Consider the following 25,161-nt stretch of genomic DNA (forward strand, 5'->3'; position numbering starts at 1 on the left):
GAAGCTGTGTGGGAGAGCAGAGACCAGAGCAGACCCCAAAAGTCCTGAACAATTTCACTGAAAACTTGATCCTCCTTCTCTACACGCATATAACAAGGCTAAGATGAGTAATCTCTATCAAAAAATACAACACAAAACTAATTAGCTGTTTAATTACTTATTATTTTAGGAGCAAAATCACTACAGAATCCTACAGAAACATAAAGATTTAATTCTGCAAAGAGTCGATCAGATGATAGCCACTGTGAGCCACAGCTACCTGCTTCCTAAATTAAATATGAAAAATCCAGAGCATCTGTAAGCAGGTTTCTCATAGCGGCCTCGTGAAAAGATCTCTGGACACTTCAGCCAGCAGCACCCACCTTCAAACCAAGAAAATGTCCCCCAGACATAAACAGTGAGGAGGCTGAAGGTAGTTCTGAAGTAAAAAGCCGACAATGCAAAACAAAATGAAGAATAAGTGATAGAGAATCTCTGCTCTTCTAAAAAAAGGTGGCGAAGGCGGCACAATAAATACTGGCAGCGTTGTGCTGAGCAATTCCTCCTTGCTGAAATGAAAGACTGTCCCTCATGGCATCCAAACAAATGATGTTTCCGATCTTTATTTGGCCTTTTTATTTGCAAACTTTGTTAAAATATAGAAAAATATATGGATATATAGGCAATTCTACTAATAATGATTCACACTCAAGGAAGTGTTAATAGACAGCATTTGGAAACCAAGCCAAAATGCCATCATTGTTTATAAGCGAGCATTACTTCCCTCTCGGCTACAGTGGCAACAGACAGACAGGACCATTACTTCAAGATGAGACGACAATTTCTAAAATACGAACGTTGGGAGAACACGGTGCACATAAACATCTGTGTGATGAGCAGAGTCGTGGCATAAATGCCGAAACAAGTGCCGAGCACAGAAGTCCAAAGACAAGATTCCTTCAGGAAGGTCATTGCTGTGAACGCCTAAGGGCCTCCACACAGCAAAACCAGAGGGGTTCTGTTTTCTGGCCATTTTTACAGACTCTGTACCTTCTTTTCACTCTCTGATTCAAATGGTCTCACAATTCATCAGTCTCTTCCAAGTTAGCCTCTATTCCAATTTTCCTCCCCAAAAGTACTGTTATTCTTTGACTAGGAGAGCAGTTCATTTGAAAGCCGAGACGCTTTCATCGCGGCTGGAATACACCAATTTTGAGGTTGCCCCGTACCACTTTCTTGCCGTGGCTTCATCTGTCAAATTTCTTAAAAATAACATCCAGGTCATGCAAGTAATTGGTTAAATATATGTATGCAGATGCTGTAACAACAGTACGCAGTCAACACTGACACTCTCTTGATGATTCAGCTGACGTAAATAACTTAAAGACTTTGCAGGAGCTGGACCTAATTCTAGCACATAAAGTACAGGAAGGTCAATAGAACGTACACACATGATTGTCTTTAAGTGTATTGCCTTTCTTTCTCCAAGAAATTTTTCATTAAAGCTTTAATAGCGCAGTCATCCATATAGAAGTAACTGATTTATTTTTTTTTTTAAATCCTTGGTTAAAAGTTGATGCCCTCTAGCCAAGAATCAAGTGCAGCATGTCACTTCTGATAGTATCTATTAGTATTACGAATACTTTTGTGGTTTCCTAGTAGCACTTGTTCACACTTGGCTAAATCAATAAGCAATTTCCCCATACGTATGTAATATACAGTAGCTGTGACAGGAACCAGATGGCTTATTCTATCCTGCAATTGAGTTTAGTATTTTACAAAAATAATAATAATAAGAATAAACAGAATGAATTTTATATAGAGACAAAAAAAATACCCTTTTTCTTAATTCCTCTTGTGCTACCTACCGCGGCAATAATAAAAACAACAGTAAGAGCAGCGTAACAAGGAATTAGAGACTCGGCAGCGCCGTCACTGCACTGCCCACCACAGACAGGGCCCAGCACCTGCGGGACAGACACACAGCCCCTGCTGCAAACACCAAACCCGCCTCCCAGAGCATCCTGCTGGGAAGGGATCCCTCCGGACTGGGCAGCGGGGGGTCTGGGTGCACTCTGGCCATCTTACCCGCAGCGGGGCTGTAAGGTCTAATTCTTAATGGCCATGAAGATGCTGGGTGCTGGAGCCCCTCTGCTGTGGGGACAGGCTGAGAGAGCTGGGGGGGTTCAGCCTGGAGAAGAGAAGGCTCCGGGGAGACCTTGGAGCCCCTGCCAGTCCCTAAAGGGGCTCCAGGAAAGCTGGGGAGGGACTCTGGAGCAGGGAGGGGAGCCATGGGACGAGGGGGAAGGGTTTTACACTGACAGAGGGGAGATTGGGATGAGATCTGGGGAAGGAATTGTTTGCTGTGAGGGGGGTGGAGCCCCTGGCCCAGGTTGCCCAGAGAAGCTGTGGCTGCCCCATCCCTGGAGGGGTTCAAGGCCAGGTTGGCCGGGGCTTGGAGCAACCTGGGCTGGTGGGAGGTGTCCCTGCCCCGGGCAGGGGGGATGGAACTAGATGAGCTTTAAGGTCCCTTCCAACATAAACCATTCTATGATTCAAAGGATAAAATTCCTGCAAAGGCCTGATCACACTCAGCTGAAATCCCAAACGTCCACACTTAACGTTTCCCTTGCACAAAAGGCAGCTCACTTCAGCTCAACCCTCTGCCAACTGCAGTTGACTCAGTACGTGGTAGGGAGAAACATATTCATTTAGCCTGTATACGAAGTGAAACAGAACCCACGCAGAGCTCAGAAAACAACTGGCAGACAAAGATTTTGCCACCTCTTGCTCACATAGCACGGCCAAAGGCCAGGAACAACCTTCAACACAAACTTCGGGTCCAAGCCCTGGAAGCTCCAGTGTCTCAAGCAAATCTCAAAGCATTCGGAAAACCAGATTCAGCTTCCTACGAGGTATGCATTGTACCTTCTAAAATACTCGAGGGAACATTCATGTTAATTATTTAAAATCCACATAAACACCACTTTTATTTTGAGATTGTCTTTAAATCTTTTTATTAAGCATTAAGGAAAATGAGATTTGTTCAATTAAACTGTATTGGCCATTACCTAGAAGAAGAAAGGCCAAAGCCCATCACACAATTAAAAAAAGAAAAAAACATCTCAGGCCCATAGAAGTCACGGGGAAAAAGAAAATAAAAGAGGGGAATGTTGATAAGGAAGTCTTTTTAAGTGTCTCTTTTTTCCTCCTTAATTTTCCATTAAACAACTTTGATGGCCCCCTTGTTCAAGAGCTTGTTAGTTTGGTTTCCCTTGTGCCTTTTTCCAATCCCGTTCAGGCAGTCCCAGCATCGGAAAGCGCTAAATGATTCCTATTTCTCAGCTATGCGATTGCAGCAAGCATCCTGTGAAACCACGGCGAGAACTGGAGAGGTAAATGCTTGCAAATGACATTTTCATACGGTTATGTGCCGCCTGCTTTTCTAAATGGCAGCAAAAGCTGAAGACTAATGCGAAAAGGGCAAATTTATTATTATTTTTATTGCCGTAGCCTTCAGAGGCCCCAGCGGAGACCCAGGCTCACAGACCTGGGAAGAGAACGCTCTGCACAGCCGTGTCCCAAAGCAGCTGCCTGACCCAACTGACGAACGGCGAAAGGGAAGGGTGAGTTACAGCAAAGGGAGCAATTTGTTCAGACATGAACAGGAACATGAGAATTGGACCCAAACCCCATGGCCCCCGAGGCAGCGCTCTCCAAAGGAACAATGCTGCTTCCCGATGCTATGTTCCTCATCTTTAAGTACCAAAAAACCCCCCCAACCCCCCACATTTTCGTTTTGGTTTGAAAGAAGAGGCTAGACCTCAGTGCAGGGAGCACAGACAGACTTTGGAACATAAATTTCTCTTAACTTTCTTGATGATTAAGGGGTATTTAAGAGAAAACAGCTATCATCTGCTTGTATACGTTGAAAGAACTATCAACAGCTTGGGACAGGCTGTGTTATTTTGTTTGTTCATTTGCATGTAATTTAGTTGAGATTGAAATAAACCACATACACGGTCGGGCCGTGCATTACGGCAGATGGATGCTTTGTGTGGGGGAACGGAGCGGTCCAGAGCATCAGCTCCAGAGCCAGGAGCCCTCTCCACCAGACAGGTACCGCAGCTGGAATAACAGGAAGGAGTAATTGAGTCTCTAATTCCAGGTACATCTTTCAAAGCTACTAAAGTGCTGCTTCTGCACTGGGCTATTTCTGCAAGTGTTATTTCTTTTTGTTGCCGTGATCCCATGGCTCCAGAACCCAGTGTTCTGGGTGCCACACAAAGGCAGAAAAATATTTCCATTCAGCCTTTAAGAAACTACCTGAGAATTAGTAAGTGCCTTCCACGTAGGCCAGACCACTACACAGAGCACTGAACCTTTTCATCTGTAGCTGATATAGCTGGATTTAGACTGACGGACTGGAGGTAAGCTCTGATAAAGACTGCCCAGTGGCAGAGCCTCCTGCCTTTCCGATCACATTCAGAGATGTGCTCGGCACCCATCCTTCCCTCCAACCTTCCCCAGCCCAGGGTGCTGCCTGGAAGAGCCGGGGTGCTGGCGTGGGAGAGATGCTCCGGCTGGGCCAAACAGTCCTGCTGATAAATGGTTTTATCAACCCAAACCACATCCTGGGCATGCCACCCACACCGCTCCTAACCGGGGAGCGGATGACCCCGACACACCCACTCCAATTCCGACAGGGTGCTTTCCACCCGGCTCTGCGTTCTCTCAAATCCTACAGTTTTTTCCTAGAAAGCAGTGATGACTCAACATGCTGCAAGAGGTCAGTGACAATTCAAACGGATACCACTCCTCTCTGCCTGATCCTTTGCTCCGGTTAAGCTGTTTTTCTGTTTTGCAATGACTGTTTCATGAGTTGATCATACAACGCTCAGCACCACACACACAGCGTGGCAAAAAATGGGTCAGCACACAGCAGTGCTCCCTCCCAGCGTTATAAAGAGGTTTTCAAGGTCTTTCTGTAATTTTGGAATGGAGGAATGACACACCCCAATTTTCATTTCTAGGCTTTGTTTCCATAAATACTTCTTTTGTCCCATTTCTGCTATTGCACATACACGTAAAAACTACAATTTTGTGAAAAGCCTGTTCTAAAGCAGTTCAAGTGAAGGGGAAGAGTTTGTCTCTCCCAAATAGCTTATTCCTCAGATCTTGAGAGTATGCAGATAATTACCCAATTGGCACGTTTCACTTGCCACCGGGGTGTGCTCATTAAGAGGACTCTCCTGCACACCCCACTGCACAGGTACCTGAAGAACGGCAGGGCGGGCCAGACCTGGCTGTGCACCAAAGGTCAGCCAAGCCCAGGCACATTCCTGTGTTTTAATTAGAGGGAGGTGGGGGGGGGGGTCTGAAGCCTTCCGTCATCCCCGTGGTTAACAGACTCTCCAAAGAAGACTGGACAGACACGATGGCGTTTCACACCTATCCCAGATGCCTACCAGACTGCAGGCTCCAAACGCTTCCACTCATTACTTCAACTGGCCGCTAAACGGATCCCACATGACAAAGGCAGGAACCACACTGTTCGGATAATGAATACAAACGGTGCGCTAAAACGAGCGGTGGTAAACCTGAATTTCTCAAACACTTCTGAAGGAAGACAGCAGTACTTCTCAGTGTGGCTCTGTAAGTGTCCTGGAAGAGATTATATTCCAGAGAACAAAGTTATTTTCTGGTAAATTTTCTATAATAATAGAATGGTTTGGTTTGGAAGGGACCTTAAAGCCCACCCAGTGCCACCCCCTGCCCTGGGCAGGGACACCTCCCACCAGCCCAGGTTGCTCCAAGCCCCGGCCAACCTGGCCTTGAACCCCTCCAGGGATGGGGCAGCCACAGCTTCTCTGGGCAGCCTGGGCCAGGGGCTCACCACCCTCCCAGCAAACAATTTCTTCCTCAGATCCAATCTCAATCTCCCCTCTCTCTGTTTGAAGCCATCACCCCTCGTCCTATCACTACATGCCCTTGTAGAAAGTCCCTCTCCACCTTCTTGTAGGCCCCGTGAATGCAAGTTCAAAAATGGGAATCAGACTAGAGACACTGGGCGTCCGGATGGCTTAAAGAGAAAACTTAGTTTAAACCTGCCAAGTCCTGATCCTGTTGTCTGTCTCCATGGTTAAAGCCACTACATGGTATTTTGGCTCCCAGAGAAAGAAAGGAAATTTCTCTGCACAGGAGAAAGGAAATTATGAATATCAAATTTATAGGCCAAAGGTCTGCTTAATAGCACAAGAGGAAAAAGTTGTAGGAAGACACAGAAACCTCATAGCCTAAATCACCAGATTAAGAAACCAAAGCGGAGAGATACCCTGCAGAGGGGGACCCGTCTGGCTGCGAGACAAATATTACATGTCATTGCTGGGAGCAGGGGGATAAACCCACCTCTCGCCAAAAGAATGCTTTGTACGGCGGGTACAAGCTGAGCATGGACAGACTTTAACGGTGAAAGGAGGGAAGGAGAAAAGAGCAGTGAGACCGATGGGTCCTTCTCGCTGTCTGCCGGGGCTGCGGGAAGGCAGGCGAGCCCAGGCACAAGGTGACACCATCACAGCACTATTTTTAATCGGCCTGGAAGTGCCCCACGCCACGCTTTCTCAGAGCACACGCAGCGAGCTCAGCTCTGTCTCCACTCGCCTGTATAGACCTGCACTTAACAAAATTGAGGGACAATTTGATTATAATTTGTAAGTATTTTTACAGGCTGTTTAGACGACCAGTTCGCTGTAGCAGAAGCCGTCTAAGACCGTACACAGCATCTGGAGTAGGGGGGTCGAACTCAGCAGAGCCTTCAGGACGCTGCACTGCAATAAATATAAGTTATTGCTACGATAAGCAAAAATGGGAGGAAAACCACGATCAAACTTTCCATGGATAAAGTCATTTTCTTTGCTAGAAAATTTAAGATAGCCTCATAAAACATGAGGAGGGAAATACCACTTCAAGCTGCCTTTTAAAAAGATAAAAATGGACAGCAATAGAGCAGCAGCCGCTTTTTCTAAGGATCCTCACCATAAAGAGATCTGGCAAGTTCAAGGACCTTCCTTGAAGAAATCAGCTGAGGCTGAGAGGTAGGTAAAAGACATGCCAAATAAAAAAAAAAGGGGGGGTAGGGAAGCAAAGAAACTCTTCAGATGATATAACATCAAATGGATGAAGAAGTTGAAATAAAATAAAATAAAAAAAAGTCAGAACTGACTCATTGGAAGGGAGACAGGTGGCAAGCAAAGCTCCTACGAGCTCTCTGTTTGATATTCATGCTGTTGTCTGATTCAAAGATGATGATGAAATAGTCCCAACCAAACACTTTTAAAAGGAAACAAAGCAAGCCTTGCATCCACATAATTACCAATCAACACGAGGAGAGAGGAAAAATATTTAAGTGCCTACCTGAAAGAAAAAGAATATTGCAGCGCTCTGAAACAAAGCCACCGCCTGACACGCAAGGAAAAGTAGCCATAAACCTTGGCTTTCTATGAGATCACACTATATAAATATTGATTCAGTAGCCATAAGCAGAGAGAAAAGCTGATTTTTTTTCTTTTCCTGGTTTTGAAAGGTCTGTAAAGACTCGGGAATTCAAAGAACAAATTGTGCGTGTTATCTGTAAGTACCATACCCATACGTAACCGACACCCACAACGCCAGGCACTTTGCTTTTCTGTAAACACAGCTACTCACAAGTGGGGCATTTTTGGACAAGAACTGCTTCACTTGGATCATTTCTGTCACTGCAGTGTCAGCATCTCTTCTATTTTGGAGAGGAACGATGGTCTTGCAGGTGCACTGGTTTTGTGGGTTCAAGTTCTAACGCCCCCAGAGCTTTCCTAACCATAGGGAAATCAAGTCTCGTTGCAAGACGTGTGTTTTCCGGACAACTCCGTCTGGCTCCGATGGATGAACTGGAGCTCCACCACAGCTGGATGCAAAGCAGAAAATGAAACGTGCAAGCAAACATTTCCAGAAGTCACCTGGGTTTGTGTGCTCTCCCAGACTGGGAACCGACTGGATGGGTCCCTCGTCCAGTAGAGACTGGATGTGCCTTTACTTTTAATCTCAGCATCAAATGCTAACAATTCTAAACGATATTTTGTTTGCTGAATGTTTCAACCCAGTCTCCCTGAATCACTGAACTGCTCTTTCTGTGAAGCAGACATTGGTTTTCTGAGGATTTTATTTGCTTTATGATTACCGCTCATTTGAGGACGTTTCAGATCTGGCATGCATTTGTAAATAGCTTATCAAGAATTAATAAATAATTAATACATGCTGTAAGAAGCTATCAGAAATCACATGTGCCCTCTTATTTATGTGCTTATCCTGTTTTAAAATTCATCAATGATTAACTAGTACTTTTTAAACCTCTTACAAAGTGTAGACATAGCGACTAATTAATTGCTATGTTAAGTTTGAAATCTGGCTAACCCATGCCCTGCCTTACCTGCCCACCCAGGGGAGATTCAAAATAACAATATATTTAAAAAAAAAAAAAAGAAAGATAAGAACAGTTTTCAGTTGAGGCCTTGATGTAACCGAACAGGAATTTAGCAGTGTGATTTCAAGAACGCCAGTGAAAGAACATATTCATGTGCTAATTTAACTTCACATCCTTGATAACAAGCACACAACAAAACTCAAACATTACTGCTATTATGCTACTAATAAACATGGTTTACAGGCTGGAGAACCAGGCAGGAAACCTACTGATTTCACTTCTTAAATGGGACAAACTTCAGGCCACTTATTCTCTCTGTTCCTCAGCTCTTTAAAATAAGGATAAACTATTTGTGCGCATGACATTAAAAGCTTTTTAAAAATATCACCAAAATTATTTCCTATCATAACATTCCACAAGCACAAGAGCATTAGTTTTGGAGATAAAAGCTGATAAGAGGACGAAAATAATTTTGAAAAGCAACATCGTATGTTCAGAACATAGAAAGCTGGCGTAGATATTTGTTGTATCTGCATTTACCCTCCCACAAAACCTGCGTGCAAACCAGCAGGCTCCGCACATCTCCAGGATAACGCGCACCACCTTCCTCCAGAACAGCCGGGTTTGGAAAACATTTGCTTAGAAACTCAAAGGAAAACACCCAAACGCACAGACCACTGTGCATCAGTCATTTCCACAGGTGACAAAAACTCGCGTTATCGACAAGGTACTTAAAAATGTATAAAAAACGGTTTAAGAAATGTATATTCTTTTACTACTACAGTCATGCAGAACCATTGAGAAGCTTCTCCAGAACCTTGCTACTGAATATTTTGTAGATAGAACTAAGAAAACAAAGGAAAAAAATCTCTGCCTGAACAGAGACCACTATATATTTACTAACTGGCCCACAACACTCCTCCAATCTCTGAAAGTTGCTGGAAGTCGCTCCAGCCCTCTCCACTTACTGCCTCCTTACAATCTTCCCTGTGTTTTTTCCGTTTATTTTTGTATGGCTGTTCCCGTTCGTGATACTCCGCCATGGAGACCCTGCGGTCAGCACGGTCACCTTCTCCACGTGCAGATTTTACCTCATTACTTCCTTTGCTTATGCGGCTTTCTCACAAGTGACCATTTGTGCTTATCCCAACCCTGCCAGAGCTCCTGAACAATATTACTTCTTGAATTAGGAGGTAACACAGCTGTGCGAGTGCCATTCTTCTCGCTCAGAAATTTCGGTGAACACACTTTGGTTTACTCCTCTTACTCTGTTTCTCTGAAGGAAGTTCTACCATGCCCATCCCCAGAACCCATTTGCCCATTCAATTGCTGGATCAATATTTGAAGGCCAGAGCAAGACTTGTGAAGTCGCTAGGACATCTTCATTCTTAAGAAGATACTTTCGGTGCAAAATTATAAAACTAAATGCCAGATTTGTCACACTGACGAACAGTTTGCCTTAAAGAAATTGCCTTTATTGCATTCCTGATCTTGAATTAGACATTCAGAATGTATTTCAGGCACACATCAGCTTTCTCTTCTGCTGCTTTTTGTTAAGACGTGCACACATACACACGCCCCCCGCCCCGAGTATATATAGCATAAAATATCTAAATATCTCCCACTGCTACCACCCTGCTTTAACCACAGCGTTACGTTTTACCAACGATGCTTCCAAACCTTGGATCTGCGCATTTACTCAGCGAGATGCCAGAAGAGCTCTGCCTGCCTGAGAAAGGAGCTTTACCATAGCAAGGAGCACTATTTGACCCAGCTCGCTTTTAACAGCCGTCTTTCCTCCCTTCCCGAGGGCTGGCAGCCGTCGGAGCTGCGGCCCAGGCAGCGCGGTCGCAGCAGGGCTCCGGAGGCAGGGGCTGCAGAGGGACCCCAACCTGGCCACAGCCATAACCACCTCGCTGCTAACAGTCAAAGCGATGCCATTAAACCAACAGGCAACACCGCAACTCCAAATTATAAATGAAGATATTGCTATTTTATACAGACATATATATGGGAAGGAATGAGAGAAAAGCCTATTTCCTCTGAGCTGAATTCAGTTCTATGCTGCTAGTTTTGATTAATCATCACTTAAGACAGTGAACATGAAATAGTTAAATCACTCACAGGCATATATTATTTTTTTTTTGAAACAGCAGGCAAGATTAAAAATGTTCTGCGAATCCCTCGATGAAGGAAGGGAGTTAACACTTGCTAGGAACGAAGAGAAATCATTTCAATTTTTTCACCTGACACATTTTCAAAGGGAATAATATTTTTTTTCTTTTTCAGGTCCTGATATTTCTGCTTAGCGAAGATCTAACAGAGATAGACTGCAAGCCTCTTCAGGTGAGGATTTATTTTATAGCAACGTTCTGTGTCTATAAGATACCTCACAAAGCAGGACCTTGACCATGAACAGGAATTCGAACTACAGCTGTAACGAAAAGAGGTTGAAAGAAGTCAGCATGTTTAACTCCTACGTTTAGCAGCCCTGACTAAAGTTGTCACTGATACTTTTTTTAAGTGAAAAAAAGCATTTTCTATTCAGACATGAAAGCATCCATATGAAACATCCATTCATGGTAAAACTCTAGAGATAATTACTTTAAAAAAAAAAAAAAAAAGGCAAATTCTCAGCTTTGGGATATCACTGGCTGGTTGGGTTTTTTTCCTGAAAACAAATACTTTCAATTTTGCAGGTTCAAGTTTTAATGAGGATATCAAGAACCCAATACACTTCTGGAAAAAATGATCACAAAAACTGTCTTTTTGTTGTCTTGCAATCATTTCCTTCAAGCTCTACTGTCCAGGTTATGACCTGCAATTAAACTCATCATAAAAAATTTAAGAAAATAAAACTTGAAATGCAATTCTCAACAAAAACCCCGTCCTCAGCACTGGTGAGGCCCCACCTCAAGTGCTGTGTCCAGTTTTGGGCCCCTCACTACAGGAAAGACCTTGAGGTGCTGGAGCGTGTCCAGAGAAGGGCAACGGAGCTGGTGAGGGCTCTGGAGCACGAGTCTGGTGAGGAGCGGCTGAGGGAGCTGGGGGTGTTCAGCCTGGAGAAGAGGAGGCTGAGGGGAGACCTTCTCGCTCTCCACAGCTCCCTGAAAGGAGGGGGTAGCCAGGGGGGGTCGGTCTCTTCTCCCAAGGAACAGGCAATGGGACAAGAGGAAAAGGCCTCAAGTTGCAGGAGGAGACGTTTAGGATGGATATTGGGGAAAATTTCTTCGCAGAAAGGGTTGTCAAGCATTGGAAGAGGCTGCCCAGGGCAGTGGTGGAGTCGCCATCCCTGGAGGGATTTAAAAGCCGGGCAGACGCGGTGCTGAGGGACGTGGGGTAGTAGGGGTTTGGGCAGTGTTGGGGTGACGGTTGGACTTGATGATCTTGAAGGTCCCTTCCAACATAAACGAGTCTATGATTCTAACATGATCTTCCCTTACAACGCTTTGGTAGTTAGGGAGAGCACAGGAAATCTTATGCTCAGAACGTAACTGTCGACCTCTGCTCCATCCCTCGACCTTCCACAGCCCCTTCCACCCCGCTCGCTCCCCCTTCCCCAGTCTCACTTCAGCCACTCGACTGAAGACCCAATTACTTGATTATGATTCACACGGCCAGTGGACTTGCACTATGGGGATCCATTTTAATTGTCAGCTTCCCAGCAAACAGGTATGTGCTCAAAAACCGCACACACTCCGAATGACTGACCTGAATGAGTGGGTGATCTACAGGAGAGATGGCCAATGTGGTGTCGCTACAATATGCCCAGTGGCTGGATGCTGGCTGATGAAGGAAGGTCATGAACTGCATCAACGGCACGTGCTTCCAGAAGATGGCAACTGCCACTTTCCCTTCAAAATGCCAGTTTTTCAAGTGATAAGATATTACGATCAATTGTGTCAGAAACACTGTGGGAGTTGCATGCAAGAAAAGAAAAAAAAAAAAAAAAGAAAAAAGTGCCTAAAAATTACGCCACTAAGTATAATACATGCACTCAAATGCACACAATCCCAAGGACAGATATGTAAATAGCTGATAAATAATGCAAATTCTTTATCTGTAGCTCTTCAAAATAGAGGAATGGTTAATGAAAAAGTAACAGGGAATCCTATGAAGATTATAGCAAGTGGAAACAGTAAACCAGGCTAAAAGCCGCCCAAGTAAGCTGGGTGTGAAGTCTGCCTTTCCAAACCAAGACAAGAACATACTGCTGTGAAGCATCACACAAAGCTGAAGGTATAATTTAGGCAGAGCCAGGTAGAAGATGCGTGCTTTAAGGAGAGAACAGCGTGATGAATTGAGGCAGGGAGAAAGATCTGGGCACAGAAGCAGCTCAGAAGCACTACAAGATGCTTTTAAACGGAGCTTGATCCTGCACTGCATTTCAGCGATTCTTGACTGCCGAAGTTAAGTGCGAGCTGAGCTGGCTCCAGTAAGTGTTTTGTACATTACCACACTCTTCTGACATCAACTTTGAATCCATCTTCAGCAGTTTATCATGTCAAATTAATGGGAGAAATAAAACTGGTACAATTCCTGGACTCATCAATGATTTTTAATTAATTACCTATAACCGGAACATTTGTTAATTCTGCAGAACAAGACAGACTTGGGATTACTGAAAAATGCTTCATTTTTTTCCTCAGGATACCAAAATCATGTAATTTACTGAAGCTCTTGAATATGGTTATTCTAGAATAATACCTGTCCTTCAAAGAGCCTGTTTTCTTATGGGTATAAAGCTAACTGAAGAAATCCTTAGCAATCATATCCTCATTGTAGCAGTTTATTAAAAGCAAAACAATAAAATTCCATGTAGTTGAGGCCAACAACCCACCACATTTGGGGAGTCGGGGGTGAAAGAGTCTTTTCTTCAGGTTGTTTTAAAGGAAGCAAGCTAAAAAGGCCCTTTAGAGTTGGGACAGCAGGCATCATAGAATCATGAACGGTTTGGGTTGGAAGGGACCTTGAAGGCCACCCAGTGCCACCCCCTGCCCTGGGCAGGGACACCTCCCACCAGCCCAGGTTGCTCCAAGCCCCGGCCAACCTGGCCTTGAACCCCTCCAGGGATGGGGCAGCCACAGCTTCTCTGGGCAACCTGGGCCAGGGGCTCACCCCCCTCACAGCAAACAATTTCTTCCCCAGATCTCATCTCAATCTCCCCTCTGTCAGTGTAAAACCCTTCCCCCTCGTCCCATGGCTCCCCTCCCTGCTCCAGAGTCCCTCCCCAGCTTTCCTGGAGCCCCTTTAGGAACTGGAAGATTGCTATAACATATATATACACACATATCAATATATACATAAGAACTTGTTAAATGGCACTGAATAATAAAGGAAACACAACTCTCAGAATTCACACCAATCTTAAAATATAGTAACAGAATATTGAGCTTTGTTTACAAACAGTGACTTTTGCATACATAAGCCTTGTGGTGATTTCCAAGTTAACAAACTCATCCTACGCTACGCCACTGACCTGCCTTAAATGGTATTTCGTAGTATGAGAAACCACTACCATTTTTAATGCCATTACCTTCAGTTTGTTAAAATTGTCCCATGGAAAAAAATGCAGAGCTTGTGACAGATGTCAAGGTCTCTGGTTTTCTGCTCTAGGTCTTGGCCTGGAGGAGCAGCGAGTCCCTGCACAGCAGCCCCGTGGAGAGAGCTCCACCACGGAGCAAGACCAGCAGCTGGAGAACTAGCCAAAAACAGGGTGAAAGGAACAAGAGAAGGAGAGATGTGTGGAAAATTGCTTACTTCAGCAGTTTGGATAAATATATTTTCCTATAATGATTCAATTAAAATGTAATTTTCTTGAAAGCTTAAAAGGAGTGGGGCTATTTCCGTGCGCAAGCCTCCACGTGATCTCCCGTGGTTTTGTTTGTAACCGCTCTTCCCTGAGCTGGATAACACACACACATCTCCTCAGCCACGTCCTGAATATCAGATACGTCGTCCTCTCAGATTAGCTTAATGTCACTGTGGAGAAAGGGATGATTTTAACAGCTGGACAAGTTATTTTTCACTGTGAAGGTTATTAACCTTTGGAACAAATTATCAGAGAAGTGGAGTTTTCTCTCTAAGTCCTCAAGCGACTCTCTGGAGGCACTTCTTAGTCAAAATAAATTATTTGGTTTATAAACAGCGTAACTTTGGGAAGTTTTGTGGCCCTTGATATAAAAGAAGACAAAGCAGGCGGCTAACTGCCTCTTCTCCACTTCAAATTTTTTATGTGTATCAGGGTAAAAGATCCCCCCCCTCCAATCTTCATTAGACACAAGAGGTAATGAAATACAAAATGTTACGCCTCCTTTTACTTACAACCCATGTGGAAAACTCATGGGAGCAACGTTAATTCCCATCCCTTGTCTATTACAGAAAAACGAAGAAGTACAGACCTCCATCTCAAAAGCTAATGTCATAAATGTTTGGGAGCTAATCATGAATAGAACAAGGTTAATCGATTCCTCAGGTTGTCAAAGCTTTGTGCGCTCTGGGACTCTTAATATATTCAACAAAGAAAAGGCAGCAAAGTAAATACCCATAGCTTTTGTTTTCATATACAAATTTCTAATAATTCAAAATCGCCAGTGGGTTGCTTCCTTTTTTGATTTGTACAATTTGTGTTCCAGCTGCAAAAAACACACGAACTGCCTTCATTTCCCCATTTTGCTTTGCATGTGACATTGATGGGGCTTTTTAAGCCAGAAGCCTAACATATGATTTAGAGGCTCTGGAAAAGAAAATGGTAACGCTGGGGAAAGAAATGGATCAGAAATTTACATTAAAATCATGCAATTTCCCTGGCTGCAGAAAACTACTGGGAGACGGGAGCACCTGAGTAGCTGTAAGTCAGTCTCTGTTGCATCTGAATATAGTATAGACAGTTGAAAAGAACTAAATAGGCATGTGCTAATACCACGCCAAGACAAAGCAGACCACTTCAGACTGGCTTTTATGCAAGGAACAAAACAGACTCAGTAGGAGTCCCTTAAGGCCCCAGACAATACTTTCGGCTTTCATGTTAAAGCAGTAGCTAAAGCCCCGGCCCTGCTCCGTGCCACCCTGCCGGAGCGGAGCGGAAGGCGATTCTCCCCAGCCGAGCCCGGCGTAAGCAGAGGGGAGGGCAAAGACTACGAGACGACAGGAGACATTTTCAAAGGTTTACGGATTGATTTCAATCCTCAAATTCTAATGAAAGTCAACGTGACCTTGCTTTCCTTTTTCCTTTTGACAGTCTGAGAGTTGGCACTGAAATGTTGTCTCCCAGCTCACACAGTAAATTAACAGCAGAGTTTAGACCAGTTCCTGAACCTTGGGGCCTCCAGCCGCAGCTGACTGGTGGATCACCTTGCTTGCCAAATTCACGAGGAGGAAGGACATCCCCCAATCTTAGAAAGAAAGGTTGAGCTCTCTCCTATACATTCTTGAATCTTATTTAACTCTGAATTATGGCAGTCAGCACGACACATCTCTGTGCTCAAAGTTCAAGTAAGGAAGTGGTGCGGTTTCTCTGTATAATTGGAAGAGTAAGGAGGATCCAGAGTAGCAGACTAAGATCGAGCCTTAGGTTCTTCCACAAATTAGAGCTGCAAACAGCGCGCAGACCCACATTAAAGGGGAGCAATGCCTAACTGCCAAATGGGATTATGCAGGATGCAAGCCTGAGGATGTTCCCACCAGCATCACTTCTACCTCGTTCTCTCACAGACATGGGACAGAGCGGCTCTGAAGCTAGGCAAGATCAAAAGTCCAGTAGAAACTTTGTACAAATTCTTGGTCAACTTCAGTATTTGCAGCCTTTTTTCTTTTTCAATATTAAGAATGAAAAGAACTGTAATCAGTTTGTTTCCAAGCAATGTGGAACGTTATCAAGTTGTCCTGCTTTTTGCCAGTTCCAGCCCAGCAAGGACACACCGTCCCAGGTGAAGGCCTACACATGGGAGCAATGGAGGAAAACAATGTCAAGAACACTGCGGCATCTATTTCCCCCAAAATCTGGATGAGCCATGACATTATAGATGGAAATAAAATTCTTACTACAATGTATTAGTCTTAGGACTTGTTCTGTGTGTTCTGACCTGTGTGCGTGTGTATATACATACAGACACTCAACATCTGCCCCGACCTTCAGTACTCCTTAATCCACATTCTGTTAAATTAAACGGATAATGATGACCCAGAAAAATCATTTCTCTCATCTTCACATAATGTGAGAAGAGCACGGTAATTAACTACCCTGTAAGAATGACACTGTCCATTATTTCAGGACAATCAAATAAAGGCAGAGGAATAGAGTCTGAATGGGAAGGACAGTGTCAGATGTACAGTTTAAACAATAGCTGTTTTGCCTGTCATTCACACCAAATTACTGCAGGAGGGGGGGAAAGAAAAACTATTTATAACCTGTCATTCTCAAGAAACCACAATTATGATGATTTAATTAACACATGGAGAGGCTTCAGGCAATCACATCATCTAAATTTAAGAAGTAGCACATTTCAGGCCCAAGATGATTTAGAACATTAACAAATGCTAGTTGAACCAGGGCAAGAATTTGATGGCCTTGTTGGTTCCTTTTAAAGCATCCATCACGGCACAAAGATAATCCAAATGGATGTGTTAGTGAAAGATGAGAGCTGTGAAGAATCATCTGGGGTTTCAGAGGCCATCACACAGAAGGGGAAGATGATTTTTAATGAGAACTGAGTTTGAAAATGAGCAAAAACACACAACTCAAGTCTATTCATCAAAGACACTCTATGCAGTGGAAAGTCTGGAAAAAAAAATTAAGTTAAGGCGTACGAGAGTGCAAGGCACTAAGGGTGAGACTGACCTTCCCATGGAGAGCTTGAAGCTTGTACTCGGTGCCAAACAGGTCTGTCCTTGGCCTGATGCCCAGGAGCGCGTTTTAACCTGTGCACAGAGCAATCACAGAACACGGGGTGGCCCTTCCCCTGCGCAAGGCTGAGACTTGGAGTTATCCAATAAACAGAATATTGTCAAAGGTTTCTTAAAACCTGGACCGCAGTACTCACTGGTCAACTCCTCCCCCGCAAGGAAATCACTCTTCATGTCTGCGTTTCCTCTTTCTACGCCCTACTCGTTTAGATTACCCACTGCGTCCTGTTCTCCCAGACAAAAAATGATTCCTTCGATATTTTCATACAGCCATTAAACTTGGCAGTTGTCAGCTGCTACCAAACACCACTAGTAATAACACTACCCTTACACTGCCCTTACTTTCTTTTGCTTTCTACTGCCTGCTTCTTAATTGGATTAACATACAAGTAACGTACAAGTAACAAAAAATCTTGACCAGAGTTAACACAGAAAAAAATACAATGAACCTTCTGCTTTAAAACTGGTTCTTTCATTGTCTGTTGAAAATTGGAGATTGAGATTGCTTCTTCTACAATTTATATTTCTATCAGTATGCAGTTGGAAGCATTGCGCGCACACCCAACGCTGAACGTATCAAAAGATCTTTGTACACTACATAATTACCAAGCTCTGCCTGTTGCGATGAAGGACGCGCCACATTCCACAATACATCTAATACAAAGTGACTTAACAGCCATCTAATTTTTCTCCTGATGTAACACTTCAGCAGCGCAGCTGAAATGTTCAGACAGAAAATACTAAGTACTTTTTATATGACACAAGAACTTACAAAACTTAGTATCAAAATCAACATAAAGGTCAGTCTTCCCCATTTAGGTCTCTGAATAAACAAAACACATACCTATAGAAAAACAAAACCTCAACAGTCTGCCTTTGGTCATAAACAAACTGACCATTCTAGTTTTCCCCATAGGCTAAACCCAGAAATATTATTTTTCTTTTTATTGTTGCATATTTCAGAGGAAACCGAATAATATGGTGATGGTGAAAGAACAGAAGAAAAATGGAACCTTCACAGCAAAGAGCTGTTGCATATGATCATGATCTACGTGATAGAGGGAATAAAAAATAGGATAATGTTACTTAACTGATGAGTTTTAAGAACTTCAGATAAAAAGTACTATGCAAAAAAGTCCCTGCTGCTTTGTCCACAAAGGAGAGAAGCTGAAGCATCCTCGCACAGCCCTGTCACTCTCTGTAGGAAGTCGCCCGCTGACAGAGACACAGCCTGGGAACCACAGAGCTTTTAGGAAAGACTCTCCGGCTTGCTAGCTTCCATGAATCCGTCTCATATTCCAGCCAATTATAGTTAAATGTATCTAAAGACCCACAAAAATAAATCTCTACTTGAACCAAGAAACAACAGTGGAGGTTTTGCTGGAACGTACCCCAGACGGTGAGAGATTACAGACGAGCAGCATCTTCTGGCCCTTCCTGCCTTCCCCATTCTTGCGGGTGGAAAATCCCCATTGGAGAGCCCATGGCAGCAGCGTGACCCATACAGCTACCAGGAAGAGCTTTTTATTTCCCTCTGACTTAAAAAGGCAATGACAAAACAAATTCATTAGGCCAAGAAACCAACATTCCCCTCAAGTAACACCCTCTCACGCCATCCCTTCGCCACATACTCTAGCTTCTATCACAATTGGAATTTTGCAGCAAGGAACTGAGACAATAACTCCCTGGCAATCCCTCAGAACTGACCCAGTCATCTTTTTGTGTAGATGGAGAGATCCATGCGCAATCTGAGCTTATTTGGCTGCACAACAGGCAGATGTGATAAAAGCTGATTAGTGTCAAAAATGTTTACTGCTGCAGCCCATCTGTGCTCCGTCCTAAAATACCTGACTTGAAATGACCAAATACCAGGATGTTAGTGGTGCTATAAACACAAATCACACAGGAATTTTTCGTATCAAAATGTTTACTGCACGATAGAGGGCTGTGCGCTCCTGTGTGCCAGGCAGCTCCTGTAGAAAAGTGCAACCTGACAGAGCAGGGAGAGCATCTCCATGGATGTAACACAGTGGAGACCTGGACTGGTGTCCCAAGGGCTTTGGAACGCGCAGGTCTCTCCTCCCAGGGAAAAGGAGGACGTGAGCATCACCGTGGAGAAGCATCATTTCCAGCACCCAGCCCAGCTCAGCCAGCTCCGGGCTCTAACAGCCCCTGGAGTTTAGGGAACACTCTTAACACCAAGAATCAGGTCAACTCTATTATTCTGGAGAAGAGTTTGAGAAACATTTCCAGCAGCAGGATACCTACTAATAAGACTGTTCTGTTTGCCCCTTTTAGATTGTGGTTTGGTTGGGTTTTTTTGGGTTTTTTTGGTGTGTGTTTAAAAAGAAAAAAAAACACAGAAATGAGTAGGTTCAACAAGATTTCTTCACTATTTCTGTTAGCGTTCTCTCTCCTGGCATGAGGTACATAATGGACTAAAATCAATTTTTTTTCTCCTCCTTAAAATACTGGCAGCACATCACAGAGTTTGAGCAAAAGCAGAAGAAGGGGTGAGAGAAAGGAAAAGAGAGCTGGAGAGGGCAAACTGCATCTGTCACAATTCCAGCAACGCAGGAATCCTTCGGAGGACCTGAGCAACAATTGTAATAGGAATACAATTATTTCCTCCTCTTGTACAAAGCTTTTACAATGCAGCATCCTCTCCGTTTGAGCAGTCCTCACGGTGCAAAATTCAACCCATGAAGTTTCTAGAAAGTGGCAGAATTAGGGGAAGCAGAAAAAGCAGTGAAGGGAAGGCAAGGAGGATGACGGTCCATCAGTCACCCCCCCAGCGGGATGTTATGCGTAAGACTATGAATCCTCACAGCTCAATTTCAGAGTTCTGTCAATTAACTGTCAGGCTGTGGATGAGGTCCGGCAGAGCAAACATAATGTCTGAAATGCCGGTAGGAAAGTTCCCAAGCCTAAATTAAAATCTGGGAGACGAGGGTTCAGCTTCTTCCTTTGCCACAGATTATCTGCATCGTCCCAGAGGAAGTCCCTTGCAAGGTCTCCCAACACCTGTACTGTGAGACCAAAGTTCAGCCAAGCTGATCTCTCACCCAGGCACCCGCGTAAGGACTGAGCAAGGCTTTCAGAAGCGTTCAGCATCCTCTGCAGCTCCCTCTTCAAATTTACAGTGTCTCAATTGCTGCCGCACAGCTGGCTGAGCTCTTCCGGAAATACGGTCGGTCATTTTGTTGATATCTTTGGGAAATCTCACACTTTACAAGTGCTGAGCCCAGGAAAATTTGCTCCTGTGCGTTTATTGCTACATCACCAGTACTTCTATAGCCCAACTTTCCGTATGCTGACATTACACTTGTTATTTGCAAGTAGGCAACGCTAACGAAGCCTCCGAATGGTGACAAACACAAATTTCTACCTTTGGTCCTAATCCTGAAGACATTTCTGAAATCTCCTTTCTCCTCAAACCTCTCGCTGGCCCTGTGCCCAAAAGATTTCACCTCTGAGCCGCTTCTGACATATTTATTCCAGATATCCTGCACTGAGGAAAAGTGCTATCAGCTTAGCCTTTGCTTACTCTCCGAATACAAACACAGAGCTTATGACAGAGTTTCATTAGATTGATTCACCCTTCTGTTTGCAACTCAAACAAGAATTTAAGGTCCATCTACAATCACAGAGAGGCGGAGGAAGAGGCAGAGGAGGAGCCGTAGCACAGAAGGACACGAGAAAGCTGAATGAATGATGCCCACCCTACAGTGTTCCAGAACAGGCTCACTGGAAGGATAACCACACCACTTTGGCCCTAAAATGACAACAGCAGGCTATCCAATTAACAGTTACCCATACTCCTCACTCACCACCTCCCAAATTCTTCTCTTTGTAACGTAATTCCTGTGGAATCACCTTCCTTTTGCATTCCCCCAAACTATGACAAACTCACAGCTCAGCCACAAAGTCCTTGCTGTGCATTCCTTATCAAAACATGAGGCTGATGAACAAAGGAAAAATGATCACTGATCTAAAAAAAAACAAGAAAAAAAAAAGAAAAAAAAAAAAGAAAGGAAAGAAAGAAAATTTGCCAATCGTTGAGGTCGCAATACCCCAGGAGCTCATGCTCAGCCCCTGGGCAGCCCTTCCAAAGGCGGGTTACAGAACCGTGGACACTCTCGCGGAACTGCAACCTCGGATTGAACAGTATCTGGGCCATGGAGACTCTTTTGTTTTTTCCTTTTTGCATCTTGTTCAAAACAACACAGTAATGGTGTTTAATAAATAAATAATAAACAACGGTGGCGTGTCAACATTTCCTTTTAAATTAGGCTCAAAAGGAGGAGGTCAAGAGCGGCCCACCACGTCTGCATATGCTGCATTCCTTTATCAATCTATTCCTTCCCACTGGCAAGAGGGGAGGAAGCAGAATTCAAAGTGAACATAATTTTGTGTGACTGATTCAGCATGTACGAGTACAAGTGACAACTGCCCTGGTTTTCACTCCAATGGAAAACAGGGCGCATCGCGGCAGAGATGTTCTTGCATGTGAACAGGTGGACTTGTTTGTCAAGCGCCGGGGTACGGTTAGACATTGAGAAACGAAAGTGTAAAAAGTAACCTCACAGGGTCTGTGTCAACCGTCTCTCCAAGGGCTTCACATCAACCCCGCTCAGTTAACACAGAAAAGATGTTCACTTGTGTGGCTGGTTGTTGTTTGTTTTGTAACTGCCAGCCTGAGAAACGGGAGATGATTAACCTTCCAGGAGAAAGGAGGAAACATTTTTGTTCCTTCTGCCCATACACCTTCACAGTGTGCTATATAGCATTGGTTTATGAAATTGCTTTTTATGGCGCCTAGATCTTCAGCAAATGTACAAATAAATATGAAAGAGAGAGGGAATAAGATGCACATGCACAAAGCAAAGCAAATACCGAAATGAGATAGCAGCAGTCTGCTAACTGGATGGCGAGAGCCAAAACCATAAGCATCCAGTTTTTTTAGAAACCCTTGCCAATAGACTAAATAGAATACCATAGGCCAGGTGTCAGTGATTACAATCCCACCGATGCCAAGAAAGTTGCTCCCATTTACAGCAAACCTGACTTTGGCGCTCTCTCTGTAATACAAGAAATAATTCATAAAGCCTGGACTGGAAAAAGCAGCCCGACAACCCATACCTGCAACTCCCCTGCTTCCAGCATACGGACCCGACGCAGGGCAGCTCTCGTACGCCTCTTGCTTTGCTGTAGGTTAGAAATCTTGAAACAAGAACAACCACCACCTCGCTGTGCATAGCTGCGGTGAAAAAAAGAACCTGCATAAATACCTAAGCATGATGTTTCAAGGCCAGTTCCGCCATGGAAAACACGTGTTTATGGATGAGATGAGCTGGACACGTCTCAAAACAAAATCATCCCTGTGAACGTAACAGGGCTGCTCACACGACCTTAGGCCACGCTCAGAAACCGTTCCTTGGTACCAACTACCAGCAAGAGAGTATCCTTCCCAGGTTACAATGGAACTAAGACATTACTTCTTTCCTGAAAGACACCATTTTTGGACACCTCAGCTGCCTGCAGGTGTAGGGGGGGTGGGGTGGTGGTGGTGGTGTGGACGTATGAAAACAGTCATTTGAAAAATAGTACTATAAAAAAAAAAAAAAAAAAATCAATAAAGTCATTAGCAACAAATTCTGAAAGCCTGCCTGCCTTCATTTTGATATCCAGACACTCTTCTCCCCTCTCAGTGGCCCTTTCATGGGAGAAACCTCAGTCTGAGCACAAGGAATAAGCAAGTCAGAGGAGGATGGGCCTGAGCTATGTCTCACTTGTACCAAATAATAGTTTTCCTACAAGTATGTACATCTAGGTAAATGAGTAAATAATGAGATATGCCATTTTCTTTTTTTTCCCCAAACATAAAACCTTTCCACTGCTGAAGACACTACAAGGATATTTTTTTTTCTTACCATTTTTAAGTACCATACAGTGCATATCTATCCTTTTACAAGTGGAACCTTGTAGCTATGGAGACGAAGAATGTTAAATCCAAGCCGAAGATAGTATTTCAGTGGGGGCTTATGGTTGCTACATGTGCCTTCAACGATCTGCTGGTTTCAGCCTCCTGAAGTCTTCTGTGCCAGCAGCCAACGCTCACTAAATCACCACGCTAAGACAGAGCATCCTTTCGACCAGTGCCACCCTGGGACAGCACTGTCGTGTTCAGTACAGTCTTACTGATTTACACCATAACCACGAATCCAGCAGACAACACGATAAACATCTTGAGTTCCACGACGTTGTGCGCCAGCGCAACTTACCCTGAACAGAACAGCAGAATGAAATTGTTCTGGTGCTGCGATAGCACCTGGAAACCAGGTGAACTGGGGTCCCCCAGTGTTTAATGCTGCGTGTGACAACCGACACCAATTTGAAGAAATTATGCCACGTTGACCTCCTGTTAACTAGACCTAGTAGGACTCTTCAACTTTTTATCTGCCATAATCCAAACTATCCGAATTTCAGTCTCCCAAACAACATCACATACTGCCTATTCTTCTGTGCACTACAATCACGATCCAAATTCCGTTACAGATTATGGTTTCATTACATGGACTTTCAGTTATGACGTGCAGATTCAGCTGTCTTCCAAATCATCTTGGTGTAAATTAATCAGCATTTTATTCAAGCTAATGAAACTTCAGAGGTGTTAAACTTGAGCATGGAGAGGAGACAGCCCTTCAGGTCAAATTAATGCTCCTGTGACAGCCAGTGAAAATCCAAAATAACTTTGTTAGCATCACTTACTCTCTACTTGCACTGCTAACAGGAGAAACACCCCACACCTTCGTTCACGTGATAGTGGTGGAAATGACAAGGGTATGACAGCTGGTTTGCTTTTTTTGAAGACAACGCTGCTTTGTCTGGACAAAGCAACCCCAAAACATATACTTTTTTTTTTTCCTTACCCTTATCTCCTGGTCCAAAATCAGCTGGTTGCCACATGTGAAACATCTTAAAGATGGCCTATTGTCAGAAAGTGAAAATATCCACTTTTAAAAAAATCAGGATCCTAGAACTGCAGTCTGCTCAGCACTGCTCGCCATTAACACACCTTCCGTACTACCTGGCTGCCAAAGACACTGGCAACAATCTACCATCGTCAAACCCAATTTGCATAAATGGATATGAACAGATTTTAACAGGCACATTAAGCACTCTCAGGTAGGACTTCCACAACCAAGGAAGCAAAATCAACCATGGTCCCCTAATAGCGCAGCACGGGCAGGATTAAGTAACAAGTACTGAAATGCAATCACCCAAATCCCCCTTACCAGGTATAAATAAGCAGTGGCGTTCAAAGTAAAAGCAGTTCTTACATACACCTTAATACAGTCATTGACAATACAGCAATGAAAAAATACAGTATTTTCTTGCCAAAGCTGAACAACAGACAAAAGAAGTGCTGAGAGCTTTTGCTATTTGTATTTCCCATGTTGCTGAGTCAAGATCGTAAGATGGCTTAAATGCGTGAAACTTAACTAGAGTTGTCTCTCAAGCGAAAGATCACTAAAATGAAATTAAAAAACCCTCAAGAATCCCCCTGTCCCAACCCAGAACTTGTAAATGTCCTGTTTGACCTGGGGCTTTCCAGGACTCGAGTTCAGAAGAGCTACCAAGGCAGCCTGTCTGTTCCTGCTTCTGCAGGAAAACAAATTAAGTGCCTAACTCTAAGGCTGTGCTGCAGTCCTCTCCTCCCCTGGTTTACTCCTGAACCAGACAGAAAATGCAGAAAATCTTTGGCATTATCTTTATATAGGCCATAAACCCCTCAAGATTTGTCGTGAGGTCTGGAA

General features: G+C 43.9%; 1 protein-coding gene across 7 annotated transcripts in view; it reads right to left on the bottom strand.

Moving 5' to 3' along the window:
* The window catches only part of LRRTM4 (leucine rich repeat transmembrane neuronal 4), a 571,952-nt gene that overhangs the window by 200,452 nt on the left and 346,339 nt on the right, over positions 1–25,161 (bottom strand). The window lies entirely within an intron of this gene.

The sequence above is a fragment of the Chroicocephalus ridibundus genome, chromosome 23 (assembly GCF_963924245.1).
Source record: "Chroicocephalus ridibundus chromosome 23, bChrRid1.1, whole genome shotgun sequence".
NCBI lineage: Eukaryota > Metazoa > Chordata > Aves > Charadriiformes > Laridae > Chroicocephalus > Chroicocephalus ridibundus.